This window comes from Emydura macquarii, unplaced genomic scaffold (genome assembly GCF_026122565.2).
Source record: "Emydura macquarii macquarii isolate MOO-44397 ecotype Brisbane River unplaced genomic scaffold, CSIRO-AGI_Emac_v2 contig_1477, whole genome shotgun sequence".
NCBI classification, from domain to species: domain Eukaryota; kingdom Metazoa; phylum Chordata; order Testudines; family Chelidae; genus Emydura; species Emydura macquarii.
In genome coordinates, this window is record NW_027131614.1 from 23,378,383 (window position 1) to 23,395,898 (window position 17,516).

The 17,516-nt window shown below is 38.5% G+C and overlaps 1 protein-coding gene across 1 annotated transcript in view; it reads right to left on the minus strand.

Annotated features, from left to right (window-relative positions):
* SNTG1 (syntrophin gamma 1) overlaps nucleotides 1–16,966 on the minus strand; it is a 503,809-nt gene extending 486,843 nt beyond the window's left edge. Inside the window, exon 1 of the mRNA XM_067553875.1 lies at nucleotides 16,728–16,966. The gene's annotated coding sequence lies outside the window, so the exon portion shown is untranslated. The remainder of the gene's footprint in view (nucleotides 1–16,727) is intronic.
* Nucleotides 16,967–17,516: the final 550 nt, after the last annotated feature.

Genomic DNA, 17,516 nt, shown 5'->3' on the forward strand with positions numbered 1-17,516 from the left:
TTAGACTAAGAGATGGACCTGAGTTAAGATAGTATATCTTATCATATATCAGTATATATGTTAACTGTGTATCTAACAAAGAATGTTAAATTACTAGGAATGTATTATTATAAAGACTAGTGGATTACTTGAATGTAAAACCACACACCATGTTTTAGCCTGGAGTATATTTTTATGGCCAAGTGATAAACCTATAACAGTGGGTTACAATGGAAACACTGACAAAAGTTTAAGGAGGCCATCATAAATTTGATGCTAATATTAAATCCAAGAATTAAAAAGCTGTAAAGACCGACAAGTCTGGAGTTACAAATTTTATGTTTTGTCTTTCCTTAACGAAAAACCTGGGCTCAGAAGCAAGAGTTCAACATGATGAGGATTAAAGAGAAACATATTCCCCATATAATATGTAAGTGCAGGTGCAACAAGTGAAGGGAATAAAGGTCACATCAACCCCAACTTTTTATTAATAAATTGATGTTCCTCTCTACATTTGCAGGGTAATTATTAATTATTTATTATTATTATTATTACTATTATTTTATCAGGGACCCATTTGTGCTTGGCAGTATACACACACCGATCAAAAAGACAGTCCCTACTCCAAAGAACTTGCCATACTTTTATCAGGTTCCAGACATTCTATGGGATCACACTATCATTGTTGTAATGCTGTTATGCAGAAAGGTTAATGGCAGTCATCACGTTGGTCTTTGATCTCTAGACAGTTGAAGACCTCATTAAAACTGATGGGTATGTTGAATGTGTTTCTTACAGATACCTACAAGGAGCAATTAAATTCCCCTTTATATAGTGATAGCTGAAAACAATAGGAAGCAACCTCCCAAACTCATGGGCTGCCTGGCATGGTCAATCAGAAGCTGAACCATGAGGGTTGAATGATTTTCTATGGACTCATTGCAAATACAGGAGCTAGAGGACTGATTGGTTTTAGCTGTGTCTCTGTCTATGTGAGAGACTGAAAGCAGAAGAAAGGGGGGAAGCAATGGTGAGAGTAGCACTGGGAGGAAGCCAAAATAACTTCTTTTAGACACAGTACTCTCTGGAAAGGTAACCTTGGCCTTCTGAGCAACAAAACTGTCTGCCATTGTTTGTTTCTACAGTGTTCAGGGAAACAGGACTTTGTGTATTTTCTTTGTAAATCAACAGGATTGCACCAAAAAAATATCTATCATTTTATCCTCCTAATGGAAAAAATCCAGTAAGGCCCCGAACAGTGGTAACCAACTCAGGCCAAAAGGGGCAATAGTGTAAAATAACTTGTTTGTGAGGAAAGTGTAAAAAAGAAACAATTCCCCTGTTTAAAAAATATTGTTTGAGCTCTAGCCAGAAGAAAGTCAATTGGCTATTCCTTCACAGACTAATGAAAACTGGACTTATTCTAGAAGAGCCTCTTCGTCTTTGTAGAAGATAGAAAGTTGCATATTTGACAGAGTGAAGCAGGTCATATGTCAAGCCTGCTATGTTCTGAAAAGGAACTGAGATTCTTGAAGCCAAATAGGCACACACATTGCTACAAAAGCATATGACGAAACTGGAATGAAGACCTTCCACCAAAATAAGAAGGATAACAGAGTCATGGTGAGGCACATTTAAACCAAATAATCCAAAAATACATCACCTTGTACAGTTAGGCCAGCAGCATAGAATCATAGAATATTAGAGTTGGAAGGGACCTCAGGAGGTCATCTAGTCCAACCCCCTGCTCAAAACAGGACTAACCTCAGCTATATCATCCCAGTCAGGGCTTTGTCAAGCCTCAGCTTAAAAACCTCTAAAGATGGAGATTCCACCACCTCCCTAGGTAACCCATTCCAGTGCTTCACCACTCTCCTACTGAAAAACTTTTTCCTAATATCCAACCTAGACCTCCCCGCCTGCAACTTGAGACCGTAACTCCTTTTTCTGTCATCTGCCACCACCGAGAGCAGCCTAGCCTCATCCTCCCTGGAACCGCCTTTCAGGTAGTTAAAGGCCGCTATCATATCCCCCCTCATTCTTCTCTTTTGCAGACTAAACAAGCCCAGTTCCCTCAGCCTCTCCTCATAAGTCCTGTGCTCCAGCCCCCTAATCATTTTGGTTGCCCTCCGCTGGGCTCTCTCTAACTTGTCCACATCCTTTTTGTAGTGGGGGGCCCAAAACTGGACACAATATTCTAAATGCGGCCTCACCAATACCGAATAGAGGGGAATAATCACTTCCCGCGACCTGCTGGCAATGCCCCTCTTAATGCAGCCCAATATGCTATTAGCCTTCTTGACAACCAGGGCACACTGCTGACTCATATCCAGCTTTTTATCCACTGTTACCCCCAGGTCCTTTTCTGCAGAGCTGCTGCCCAGTTTGTCAGTCCCCAGTCTATAGCTGTGCATGGGATTCTTCCTTCCTAAGTGGAGCACTCTGCACTTTTCTTTGTTGAACCTCATCAGATTTCTTTTGGCCCAATCCTCCAGTTTGTTTAGGTCCTCCTGTATCCTATTCTTATCTTCCAGAATATCTACCACTCCCCCTAGCTTAGTGTCTTCTGCAAACTTGCTGAGGGTGCAATCTACCCCATCCTCCAGATCATTAATTAAGATATTGAACAAAACCGGCCCCAGGACCGACCCCTGGGGCACTCCGCTTGTGACCGGTTGCCAGCTAGACATGAAGCCATTGATCACTACTCGTTGAGCCCTATGCTCTAGCCAGTTCTCTATCCATTTTATAGTCCATTCATCCAACCCATACTTCTTTAACTTGCTGATAAGAATACTGTGAGAGACCGTATCAAAAGCTTTGCTAAAGTCAAGGTATATCACATCCACCACTTTCCCTACATCCACAGAGCCAGTCACCTCATCATAGCATATTTTATTTATTTGTAATTATTAGAGCTGACCAAAAACATATTTCTGTCCCATGGGAAATTCCAATATTTTTACATTTGATTCCAAGTCAACATGAAAAGTTGAAATATTAAAACTTCTAATGGAACATGATGTTCAGAAAAAATCTATTTAAATATTTACAATCAAAATAAAATGTTTTAACATTCCAAAATGAAATAGGATGACAAACAGAAATGTTTCAATTTAGGATCAATGTTAATCTCTGTATCTGCCTGAGCCACCACTGCCTTATGGGAGTTGGAGTTCTAGGTCTCTCATGCCCCCATTCTTCTCCAGGGGCTCTGCTTCCTGGCTGGACAACATCTCCCATGAAACACTGACTTCTCCTGATGGCTGAGCCACCATGAAATATTATGGTACTAAGGATAATGACTATGCTGGTTGTCATAATCCCCACAAGCAAGGGGTGGATGGAGGAACTGTGGAAGAAGCTCCAATTCTAATTACCTGTATTCCATCAACTATAGGGATGAGGCCAATCAGAGAATGAGCAGGATTTCCACTGCTCCTGATGCTCCATATCAAGTATATTTTTGTTGATATTTTATACCCACCCCAAAATGTTTCAGACTTTATTAGAACTTTTCAGCTCCTCCCTCAACCCATCCTCAGGTGAATAACTACATGGCAGTTTTATAGCCCCACCACTCAAGCTCTGTGTCAAGTCAGCTGACACAGGCCAGCTGCAGGTATTTTATCACAGTGTGGACATATCCTAAGAGATTTAGGTAGGGTTCCTGATTAAGGAAATTAGACTTTATTGGTGATGACAATACTATTCCTTAACCAATCCACACTCCACCGGCAACACAAATATATTACTATAAGTAGGCTTGAAAATGGATCAGTAAATGTCAGTTTCTCTGTACAAACATAAACCAACAAAAATATTTCTATCAATAATCATTTACATTTATAGACAGGCAAAGTAAGAAACTGCTGCTTGAGAAATTAGAATTTGATTTAAGGATAGTTCCTGTGCATATTTTGATATGTGATGTTGACAATTTGTTTTAATGATTTTAAAACTTTAATGTTTTTAATCGCAATGTTTACTGTCATTAAATAATGGTCTGCCCCCCTCCAACAATTTCCCAAAACTATGACTATTTAATAAAACAAAAAAAAGTGCTTAAAACTAATAATTCAGCACAACTGTGAAAATTTTTATATCAATTTTTAAATTAACATTGATATTATCTGTTGAAATTATTTAAAAAATAAAAATTGAATTTTGCAAAGCCTAAATGTAAACTACACAATTTTCATGATCTCATTGACAATCTCATGATATTTGGCAATTTTTCTTAAAGCCTCAAATCCAGGAGTCTTTCACATACATGAGAATTGCAGCATTCCTTCAAAAATATCATTTGAAAGGTACTCATGATTTTTGAGTGTTAGGGCTCAATAGGAAATACTGGGAATGTCATTAGTATCATTAACGTTTAAAGGACCAGAATACTAAAACCAAAAGACCATCTCTCTGGTTGCAGGGTTTATGTTCATCTGACTTTGATTATATTTATTATATACATGGCAATGCAGATATATATATATCCTATGCTGCTTATATATCCTATGCTTATATATCCTATGCTTATATATATCCTATGCTTATATATATCCTATGCTGCTTAGATAAAAATCATTAATATATAATATTACTCAATTCTATGGCATCTTGCAGGATATGCTCATTGTGCTAAAATTTGTTTGCAAAATCACAAACTCTAAGGTCAAATATTGCCCTCAAACTGCATCCAAAACAAGCCACAAAATGTGAAAACAAACAGCTTGTGCAAAAACATTAATTTAGATGTCTGTAACTACCTTGCAGTATTTACAAAACTTGTTTTCAAGATGTCTGCCCTCATACAATTCCTAAATAAGACAGTTTATTTTATTTTATGGATGATTTTAGAAAACATTCTACAATAAAAACATGACATTTAAAATCACTATTTTTATTTTTAATGAATGAAGTTGATTAATATTGGATATTGAAACAGGTGGATATTTTGGTTAAATCTATAGGTCTCTGAATAAAGACAGTTTAATAAACACATGACTTACTATTACAGATGTATATTTTAAAAGGAAAACAAATAAAGGACTAATTGTCCTTAAAATGGCATCCTGTGTCAATGTTTTGTTTGAAAATCCTGATGCTTGAGGTTACATATCATAGAAGTTTTGCCATTATAGATAAAACATATTTTTGTCTTTGACACTTCAATGCCTATACAGAAATCTAAAATAGCTTTTCCAATATACATTCACCTGAATCACGTTCCTCTGCTACTGTAAATGAACAGCATGATGTGTTACTCTATTCTTGTGTATCACTTTAGAACTGTGGAGACAGTAGTACTTGAGTCATGAAACTAGAGTCCTTCTAATCCACTCTATGAGAAGTGAAGATGGGTAATTAGAGGCATCCCTATTATAATATATGCATTTTTATTAAGGTGTTTTTAGAGGGAGGTTTTCATTCAAGCTCTTCAACTGGAAAGGAATCTACCTACGCAATTTTTCTAGGAACATTAGAATTGCATAGCAGGAGTCATTTTTTGAGCAGTGTGGAGAACATGCTGTAAAGATTGGAGTACATATCAGGCCTCATTTATTCCTGTGCAGAAGCTTAGCCGGGATAGAAACAGAAGGTAGGTGTGTAGGGGAAGGAGTGGAGCATGGTGGTTTTATAAAACCTTTGCATCTCCACTAACCTGGCTGCACCAACTTGTACCTGGCTGCCTATGTTCCCAAGTTGCCTATTCTCCCTACGCAGCCAGTACATTCTGTCACCAGAGGAGGGAGTCCCCAGAGCGGGGATATGGCTGAAACACTCTAGCTATATGCCAAACAAGGAAGTCATGTATTCCCTGGAGTCTGAATCCACCACCTTTATGGTCTCTTTATATCAGTAGAGGCGGTATAAGGGGTCCCCATACAAAAATGAACCAGACCCATTTGAAAACTGAAATGACACTTATTTCTATGCACAATAAATGCATATATACAATTGAGAAGAAGAAGAAAAACACCTCTGTGCTACTGGTATTTGAATAAAAGGAAAAAACAAACAAAAGTAATTTAAGTTGATATCTGTTCCATTTATTTTCCTATGTAAATCTGTTAATAATGGGACCAACAAGAACTCTAAAATTTTCAGGCTTTAAAAAAAAAAAAAAAAAACGCTAATAGGGAGCCAGCTGTTAAGTTCACCATTTCGGTAGGTATGGTATATTACTTAGACAGCTCAGTTAGAAATGTTGCAACAGATGTGTTTCAGCGTACACACCGTTGTCAGGTCCTCTCAGTCCTGTTGTATACCTGAAGAGATTTCATAATGTGACCTAATAGTGTGATGCAGCATTTGGATGAGGTCATAAACTATAGCTCATTAAGTTCATTAAAAAGATGACAGCTGCCATCTTTCAGAATGGCTAATAATATCTCAGAAGGCTGAAAACCAAAATTTATCTTCAGTTGTTATACAGTTTCCTTGAACAAGTTTGCTGGAACTGAATTAATATTAAATTAACAGTAGTTCACAAGTGACAAAATCCTCCCCATCACAATAACATATACTCCACTTTCCCCACCAAAAATAGTCCTTCCCATCCCTTCTTTAACAGCATGCTCCTGCCCTTCAAATAGTCTTCCATCCACCTCCCCCAGAAATTCAACCAATCACTCTTTCTTTCCACCATAGTCATTCACCTCCTCCCTATGTCACAACATAAAGAACACAAAAACAAACTCATTCCACTCTCCCACTCTTCTGACACAGTCCACTTCAATGACTCAACCCCCCTCCCCCACCGCCCCACCATTGGCAGCTCCAGACTAGGAGTTCTGTGATCATCAATGAACCATGAAGAATTTATTGTGCAGCTGCATGTTTCCGGGTAATCCTAGTTAGATGGGAAGCTGTTATTTAACGGTGGTGACCGTAAGCGAAAGAACAGACATATCACAGCAGCATTCATTGCTTATCACTTTGAGTCATTAGAACACTTTATACATGCTTTCTATCAGATAACTGAAATTCAGGTATTAAACATGAACATATGTTACTTTAACAAAGTAATCTATATCTTATAACACTTTCTAACAGCTGGTCATCTGTTAAATGTTCATTACTAATGCATTTTATAACATGCTTTATAATAAGCCATTAAAGGCTGTAACTGCATCTAGTAATCATGTCCCAGATATAAAGAAAGCTTTTATAAATAAATAAATAGTCTCTTTATTTAAAATGTTATTAATTTGGCCTGGAATGTCTTGGCTGGGATTCATAATTTTTTCCCTTCCTTTTGATAATGTGATGTACTACCTATAGGATACAGAATTGAGGTGAAATTCTGCAACTGATAGGGTGGCAAAGGAGTGGAGAAGTGCAAAGCATGGACTAATCACAGGAACATTTCTGCCAGCACAGCATGGGCAGATATATCACATGTCAGGGCTCACATGACTGCGACTCTACAATGGCATGAACTCCTGTACTGACATAGTTGCTGATGTGCACTATCAAGTTGAGGGCCCTGCATGTTTGCTAGCACTCAGGCCTTGACCTCATTGGGATCACAGTGCATCAGTAGGTTTGGGAACATTTCCCAAGCATGCATTCAGTACTGTCTTACAATCCTTTCATGCTGCTGCCCAAAGGGAGGACTTCCTAGGACTTCTTCGCCACCCTGATGCACAGTTGCAGTAGGGGGCAGGATTTGGCCTATAATGTCTAAAGAATATGTACCGCCCATGAATGAAACCTTACATCCATCAAAAGACATTCTGGTGTGGATCAAGAGCAGTGTATGGCCCTTAAAAAAGTGAAGTAGTTTGTTAAAAAGATAGCATCACTGGTGAAATTAGCCACAGAAGGGTCTGTTCAGTTTGGGTATCAATTTTATTAATTTCTGTAGCCTACCAAAATTTCTCTTGTATCCTTTTTTCTGACAGATAAATTAAGATTGTATCAAACACAATTATTATTGGTTTTTAACTTTGTAAACGTAAATATAATTTAGGGTCCAATCCTGAAAATACTTACTACTAGGTGTAACACTTAGAATCCTAAATAATCTGATCAGATTTAATGACAGTAAGCACTACCCCCAGTGGTCAGTGTGTGCAGGATTTGCTCTCTTCTCCCCCAATTCAGGAAAGCATTCCTATTTAAGAAAATACTTAAGCATGTGCTTAAGCCTCACTGAAGCCAATGGAATTTAAGCATGTGCTTAACTGCTTTCCTGAATTGCCTAGTTTTTTAGAATTGAATTTAATAGTTATTAGCTTGCAATATCAGAGCTGATTAATTTGAATGAAAGTTATATGAATTGTAAAGTACTGCTGCAGAATATTTTAAGGAACTGAATCATAAAATTGAGCCATTTGATGTGTTCTACACATGTATTTGTGTTCACATATACCGGGGCAACCAACTTACTGACCCCTTGAGACCCTTCTCCCCACTGAGCAGAATCCTCTAGCCCTACCATCCTACCGCAGGGCAGAAGCTCCAAGCTCTTCACCCCAGTCTGGTAGACAGAGAAGAGGGGGGGAGGATGGTATGGGAGCTCCATGAGTGGCATTTAACTGTAAAATAGCTGCATGTGGCTCACGAGCCACAGTTTGGCCACCCATGACATATACAGGTCTTTCAATAAAAAGTCTCTGTGCTGACCCCATTCTCAACCAGACACCAATTCCCTATAGCTCATTTTAATGAGTTTTCCTTTAGATGAATATTTTGTTGTATTCATCATGAAATGCTGTGTCCATGAGTACAGGAGGACCACCTGAAGGCCTGTTTCGTAGGCACTGTGTTAGGGCCAGCTGCCGAACTTGCCTTTGTGATTAATGAAACATATATGGCTCATGCACAAGTATAACTATTAGCCATCTACTAAAACCTTAGTATTTTGTTTCAAATTGAGATTAAGCTGCACAATGTGCTTAAAACATAGATGTAATTTGGTTTCTTTCTGTATAGGTAATTTTGTCATTTAAAGGACATATTGACTGCTAGTGTAAGTGATCAAAACTCTATTGAAATCAAGAGAGTATGAACACTGAGACTGATCCAACATTCACTGAGGTCAATGGAAGTCCACAGAAAGACAAACCAGCACACTTTTTATGAATAGTTCATCCTAGAAAGACTCCCGTTCATTTGATGAGCATTGAAATATGCTACTAGTAGATTTGCCCCAAATCATTCACTTTGATTTCATTCCTTCCTATTTTCCAATAAACCTTTCTCCTTCCCACGAGCCTTTAGATGTTACTAAATCAATTGCCATTGCTACGACTACATTATGTGATTGACAAACCATAAACAAAAAGTAATTATAAGTATCAATCAGACTGAGGAGAAATATTAAGTGTGGTTTCAAACGGGATCAATAATACTTATTTAATATCTATATTCACACTCTAGGCAGAATGTTATACATTAAACATGGTAGCAATGGCAGACATTATAGAATCAGATAGGAGAAAAATATTAATGGGATGACATTTTATTAATATAAATACAGACAACACATGAAAGGAGAGAAATAACGCTAAGCAGATATACCAGACTGGAGACTGTGTCTTGGAAAACAGTAATTCAGAGAAGAATTTGGTGATGTTAGTGAGCAGCAAATTAGTTATAACGTTCACAACACAAATTCATTGGAAAAACTAAACAGTTCTAGTAGGATGTATGTGAAAGAATGTGATGGGTAGGAACAGGGAGTTAAACGGGAATACCTCTTTTATAGTACTAAGAGCTGAGCTTTCTGCTAGTTAAAAACAAAAAAATTAAGACAATAATAAATTAGTTAGGCTCCAAAAATATTAGAAGGATCAGAGAGATACTACAAGAATCTAAAGAAATGTTGTATTTAGAGCATGAAAAAATGCAACAAAAATGGACTATATCACTGGTTATGAGGAGATGAAAAACAACATAAGATGGCAAGAGATTATGTAATGTAGTAAAGGGGGAAATTTATTCCATAAGAAGGATTAGTGGCCCAAAATTAATGCAAGAGAAGATGTAATTTAACCATTAGGAGAAAAACTGCATAATGTGGTAACTTGCCAAGGGAAGTAGCTGAAGTAATATCACTAGAGATGTTTAAGAGCACACTAGTTAGAAGACTAAAGACCTTGTGCAGAAAACAGTCTTCTATCTGTGGTGAGGGATGAACTCTATAACCCAGTCATTTCCAATCCTAGCAATTCGATGGACAATGAGAGGTTTATGTTTTACATAAACTTGTGACCTTCATATCCCTTGTCTACAAATGCCTAGCACTGTTAAAGTTCAAGCTTTCCCCAGTGGGGTCATTTCATGAAAATCAAAAATTTTAATAAAACCTTTCTTCCGCTGAAAAGGCAAGGAAATATTTATTTTCACAGCTACAACCAACCTTGTTCCTTAGTTTTCTAGCAGGAGTATTGCTACAGATTGTCTCCTCGTTGGCAGCTGAACATGTCACATTCCTAGTACATCAACACTTTGGTTTCTCAGAGCCATATGACTCAAATGTGCTTTTAAATCCATTTCTCGATGGCGCAAAATCCAAAGGTGGCTTTGAAGAGATGTCTCATTATAGTCTATGCAAGTACATACACATGTGCTCTCCCCGTCACACATACACTGCCCCAATGTTCTCAAAGTCACTCCATACAAGAGCAATAAAACACAGAATCCTTAGTATTTTGAATACAGAGAAATTCCAAAATGAATTCAAGATTTACAGGATTTCATGGGACACAGCCTGACACTGATTTTTACAAAGAAAAACCCTTAGATTTCAATGGAAATTTCCATGCATGGCTTGATGTAAGTTTTAATATCGGACAACAGCTGATCTGCATTATAGTCAAACACTCTGCAGATTTATGTTGAAATCCAATAGCCAACTACCACAGTGGTATATGAATAAAGTGTTTTGAACTGTGGTGTGCTGAAGTCTACTCATGTAAATACATAAACATAACATAAAACTGGGAGTGGGCACAGGAAGATGGCTTTATGTGATGAAAACTGAGTTTACAGCCTCTCTAAACTGGAGAATTGATATTTTCCCATCCCTTTTCACACCAGAACATTTGATTAATTTAGATCAGTTGCCTAAAGCTCTTCCTGGAGAATGCTGTCTTTCTTTGACTACACAAAATCATATGAAGAACTGGGAGTAAATTCTCTTTTGGGCATAATTCTAATTGTATTACTTCTTTAGGGTCAAAAAAAAGCCAAGAAAAATCAATGCTCATTTGTGCTGCCAAAGCTTAATCATATGATTCATTAACAACAGCTACTACAAAGTCCATCAAAATATTGTGTGACTTGCATAACTTTTGCTAGGGTATGTAATGCTGTTTGCACACAACCTTTTGGGGCTAATTACTTCTGAATATAAAAAAAGAAAATGAACAAAAACCAATTATGTAATTAAGTTGAAGGCCACAATAACAATGTTTTATTTTAATACAAAGTTGTAACAATTTTACTCTAAACTTATGAACCTTATACATCCCGGAGGACATGATATTATTCTAACTGAAATCACTGTGGGTTTTGCAATTGACTTCAACAGACACAGGAAAAGACCCCCCAAAAAAGAAGGAAAGAAATGTAAGTCAAGGAATTATTATTGTTTTGCCTGCACTCTGTCATCTGCACAGAATCACTTTGGCTGTGGAATGGAAAATGAAGAAATGTTAAAGTCATGTAGCTCCCGATTATAGATCACCATGTATTATTAAATAAGTTTAATATAACAGCTGAAGGAAAAAATGATTAAGGGAACAGTCTCTCTCTTTTTCAAGACAACAATAACTTTTTCGTGACATGGTTTTTAATATACATTTCAGTGTAAATTTATATAATGTTATCAACAATGTGACAGGAAATGTCCTTACAAACAAGAGGAACTTGTGTCAGCTGCAACATGCAGACAGTTTGGATTAGCTAGACTGTCCATTACTTGAAACAAAACAGGTTGATGGTGACTGAGCAAAAGCCCCTCAACCAGATTGTCAGAGGACCAATATTCTCCCTCTCGGGCCTCCTCAGAGCACTACCAAAATAATCAGGGTCGGTTAGCTTCTAGAAGTCCACCATCAAAACAAGCACCTCTACTCAAATCATATGGCTAAAATTTTCAGTTGCCTCCCCTCTAATCTGAAACCGAACATTCAATCAAGAGTGTGACCAGCAGTATGAACTGAGCCAACAATCCATGGTCATTAGGTCAACCATGATATCCTGAGCAACCAGTGCAGATGTTAAAATCATCAAGCACTGTCAGCCTCACTGCAGATAGTTCCATCCCAATGAGAAACTTCAACAGTCTTGTAAGGATTTTACAGTGCAATGGGGCAATTGGTACACTACATACCAGTTTCATTTTAGTTCCATCCCATAAATGGTATATAAATGGACAGACTATATTTGATCCACTTTTAGGTGGAAGACTTCCTGTGTTTCATGCTCGACGCATGCAGCAATGCTGTACACAACCCAACAGTTTCTCCTTCTGCTCATGATGTCCTGAATACTTGTTTGGAGTCAGTTGTGGCAAAATTTGTCCAGCAGTATCATTCAACCAGGTTTTTGATTATATTCATCTTTGAGCAAGTCATGGAAAGCGAACGCATTACTAACTTCCACCTAAGAATTAATCAGCAAGAAGTGAATACTAGATTCTTACCCTATGCCATCCCACACACTAAGAACTAATTACAATGGAATACAACAGTGGAACTGAGCCCAGAGTCAAAATGATGAGCCTATGTCCTACCTTCTGTCCCTCTTCCTGCTACCAAAGAGGTTGAAGGACCCAAGCTCTTAAAACCAGCCCTGGCCCCAAACACCTCCTTGGGGGTCTCCATATTTTCAACATGCAACTGCATTTCTCAGTTCTCTTGGTGACTGTTGAAGGAGATACTCCTGCTAGAGCTAAGTGACCAGTTAAGGGCCTAGATAGTAAGCCACAACTACTCTCTCAAATGCAGACTCCCCAAAAACCAAGAAAGAGACAGATCTGTTCTGACATTATAGAATTGCGTCTACATAAGCAGAGGCACAGCATCAATTCAACCTAACCTCCCTGTCACTGAGGATGAAAAGCTGGGGCTGACCCAAGGAACAGTGTGGAGGCAGTCCAATCCTGATTTGGCATTAATGCCACTGGATTATCGGCCCTTTAGTAATTATGTACAATATGCACCTCACACGCAGACACATGCAATGTATTAACAGGTTGGTACCACCACTAGGCTCCACTGTATTGCCTATATATTGTGGATGGATTGTAAGAATGTGAACTATGTTTGTTTTTAAAAAATTTAAAAATATTATAGATAGCTTTCTCTCCTCCCCCTTCTGATATAGGGTAGGATGGAAGCAAATATAGGCTGGCTCTGATGCCAGTTTTTGCTGCCAACCCATGTCAAGAAACTCATTGAATGTTTAGACGTTGAATGGTGTCACCAAGCTGTGAGTAGCTCCCGTGTACAAGAGGTGCATGCCAATGCTGTAAATTTAAACTGGAATTCCTACTCCTCTACCTTGTAATCTGAAGTGAAGACCCCTGTTTACTAACTTTATCTCATTTGGAATTACTCTACACACTTTACCATTTCTTCCCCATAAAAATGCATGCAAGCAGCAAACCCAGCCATGACTGCTAAGAAGTGGCATTAAAAAAAAGAATGGCTTTCCCAGTAGTTGAGACATTAGGAGTAGTGCTAAATTTTTAGCATCTGGAAATTATAAATCTCAGTGCTGCATGATGGAGGAAGACTGAGAACAATCTATAAACACATATTCTTTTGTTCATCAAAATATGAGCAGAAAAAAAAGATGCAGTTTATGAGTGAGATAACTATATAAACCTTTCTTTCTTAGCAATATGCTCAACTTCACTTACAGTTTATATCTATCCATGAAAGTAGTATCTAATGAGCAAATAGTATTCCTGAACAAGCATAACAAAGTTACGAAGGACTTGCATTGTTTGTTTGTGCCTCAGGCTTCCTGAATCAAATCACCAACTTCTATGCTAAAGAGACTTGTGTTATCCAAGATGTATTAAAATAAAAATGTAAACTTTAGAACTGAACATAATATGCATTACATTTTGGAAACTTGTAATTTAAAAGACATAAGTTAGCTAGGCTACCGTACCAGTCTAATAAAACTAGTGGAAAAGTGTATAACTTTTACTCAATACTTCAGCCTTCATAATTAAAAATTATAAATGTATATTACAATACATAGAAAGATGTTCAAGTGACTACCAAGCCAGTCAAGGAGCTAAGGTAAAGAAGGTCTTTGATCAATTTCTTAAAATATATTTTATATGTAGTTGCTACTCTAGTTACACTCTTGAATAGTTCAAGACCTAATATTAACCTTCCCCTTTGTTTTCAGTTTTATCGGAGAATATAACGGATTAATTTTCTCATTCATACTCAGTGAAAATGTGTCTCTTAGGCCATGCAGTAAAATCATCCTTCTGATAGTATAGTTTAAAAAAGTGAAAGGATAAACAGTAACATTTTCTTTAATTCAGTGAAGAGAGCATCTCATTAGATTATCTCATAACAACCATACAACGTACTGCAAAAGTCAAATGACCCATCCTTAAAATGATGGTTTTTCTTCTTCTCCAGGCAAACAGAGATTAAGTGAAGTTAATGGCTTCACTTTAAGTCATGCAATGTAACCTAATGTCATAAAGGAACAGAAATAAAGCATTGTGTAGCTTGCATCTAAGGTGGCATAGCTGACATGATTTCTGGAAAATCATTCATTTATATAATAAGCCATTAGCCATCACTTATGTTCCCTGTGGAAGGAACCACAGTAATATACCCTAAATGAATTCCAGCTCAATGCATGCTTCAGTGTTTTACAATTTCTCTGGCACACACTTAGTGAAAGCCTGACACTCCGCAACAGAGGAGGGAATTACTCCTGTAAACCCATCAGTATACCGCTCTAGAAATATAGTGGATTCACACATACCCACACAGAGAGAGCAGAATCTGAGTACTTTAATTAAAAGAAAGGCTTGCTAATCACAGTATCTAACAATACTTGTGGCAGTAGTCTTATTGCACACTTCACAGGATCTTGTGCATGTCAGAGATCTAAACCATGTTAGAGCTCTTCTGAAAGTGTATTCAAACAGCTGACGTTCATCTCAGACTGTTTATCCCAGACATGCTGTAGGTGACTCATCCACCAACAAAGGAAAGGCTTATTTCATCCTTTTGCTATAAACTGGTGGTTTAGTCACATATTCAGTGTATAACCAACCCTATGCCTTTTTATCCTATTAGGTTAATGTTGCTCATATGGAAAAAGTGTAGGTAACTCCATATAAAAAGATCCCTCTTCTAAACCCTCAGAGTTGACAAGCGCTGACAAATCAAAGTGTATTAACCTGGAAAGGTCTGGGATTTTTTTTAAAACCTATCTCCATTTACTAGACACTTCTCATCAGAAAGTAAGACAAAAAAACACAAAAAAACCTCACAATTATTTCATACTCATTTACTTTTTTACAGAAGGAAGTCCCTCCATGTTACTTGCAGCTGGTATATAGTATTATTTATGTTGTAATGGTGAAGAAAGTTCACTCCTAAAAGTAAATACAACGTCCCTCTCTTCCTCTAACCCACCTGTCACCAATAACACTACTCACTGGAACTCATCACACTCTTAGCGAAATGTCAGTGCTTGGCCATAAATCTGTGTAACTGCTTTTTACTCTGTGAAACCTTCATGTTAAAGCACAATGCTCATCAAGGTAAAAAACTGTGGTTCTCAGACTTATAGAGAATATGCTAAGAAAAATCAATAAATGCAAATGTAATTAAACACGCTTTGAAGTTTGCTGTTTGCCCATTCCCTGCAGAATCACAATTTTTTATCTCCTGAATTTCAGCGTTGGATAGGAAATAGATATGATGAGGCAGGTCAGCTAGCTTATGCACTAGCTAAGGTGAATAGGAGATCTGGTGTTTTGCACTGTGGCAGATTAGTTCTGAGCAAACTACTTTAAACTGAATTTTTAGCAAGAGATAATAGCCTCCTGGGCCTGCTCCTGCTCCCTCCCAAGTGGAGTTTTGCCATTGATTTCCATGGGAGCAGGACTGGCCACGTTGCCTACTACACCTTTTCTGTATGCCCTGTTAAACTGAAACCATACTGGACTCAGCTTCTGTTTTGTGGCAAATGTCAATTACCAGAAGTTTAAAAAACAAAACCCACACAGAGAAGGAGCATCAGAAAAAAAACCCAAAATTACAAAACAGCATGGGTAAAAGTTAAAAGCTATGCAAATCAAATTCAATAACTGTCTTACATTGTATAAAGGTGTGAGATACACACAAAAGCTGTTGCTAAAATACACTCTTTTAAGAGACTCCCATTGTTTAGTTACATACAAACACAGAGAGAAAACATTTCATATGCTAATAATTATATAATGCCTCATTTCCATTTACTGTAGTTGCACAAGTGGACACCACTATTTCTTTAAGACAGTTCCTGCCAGGGTGCTGTAAAAAGGATGTTTACAATGCACTTCAACACTGTTGGACCAATGCTGTGTTGCAACAGAGCCCCTCTCACTATCACAAACCTCTCAAATAAATAGACCTTGAGATCTAAAACTGCAGCTGACTTCACTGACTCCCGTCCTCCCTCCAGACAAGGAGTTTCAAACCAACAGCTGCAAAAAGTCACCAGGGATAAAGGTAATCCGGATTGAAACCAGAAGCACTTACTTGCCAATATGCCAGCGTTAGGCGAGCTGCTCTCAGTTGCCGATACGCTGCAGAGCTTGTACTCCTCGGATCTCCTCTCAGAGCTAAGTCCGAAGTATTTCCAAAGCACTCCGGCACATTTCCACGTTTATTTGGCGTAATAAGGAAAATCTCTCCCCTTGCCCCCGATCTCAGTGCCCATGATTTAAATCAAAGTCTCCGGAAAGTTACACTCTTATTTGTGTAAACACAAACAAAACAAGAAAAGAAACCGGATTGAAGTCGCTGGTGAAATCTCAAACTCCGGAGCGGAATGACGCCACTGTCCCCGCTTGCAGTTACACGGAGGGGGGTTCCTTGTCGTCCACCCCCAAACAATCAAATAAATAAATAAATCAGCGGGGAGGAGGGGGGAGTGAGAGATTAGGGAGCGCCGCCCTTTTAGCAGCAGAGCGAGGCAAACCGCTGTCTAAACACCTGCAGCAGCAGCAGCAGCAGCGCTGTGTCCCCGGGGCTGCTGCGTCCAGAGGCGCTGTCCATCCCTGCTGGTGTCGATCGGAGACACTGAGAGCCCCCTGCCCGCCGCCCAGCTCCCTGCCCGCCCCCCAACTTGCTTCCTGCGCCTCTCGCCTTAGCCGCTTTCTCCTTTCATCTGCTCCCACTGGGACTCGCAGCGCGCGGGGTAGCTGGGTTTTGTCTGCACGGCATTCTCTGCTGTGGAGCTCGGGAGAAAAGCCGGCGAGGCTCAGGTCCCTGGCTAAGTCCTCCTTAGCCAGTCAGACCCTATTCAGAGAGAGAGAGAGAACGATG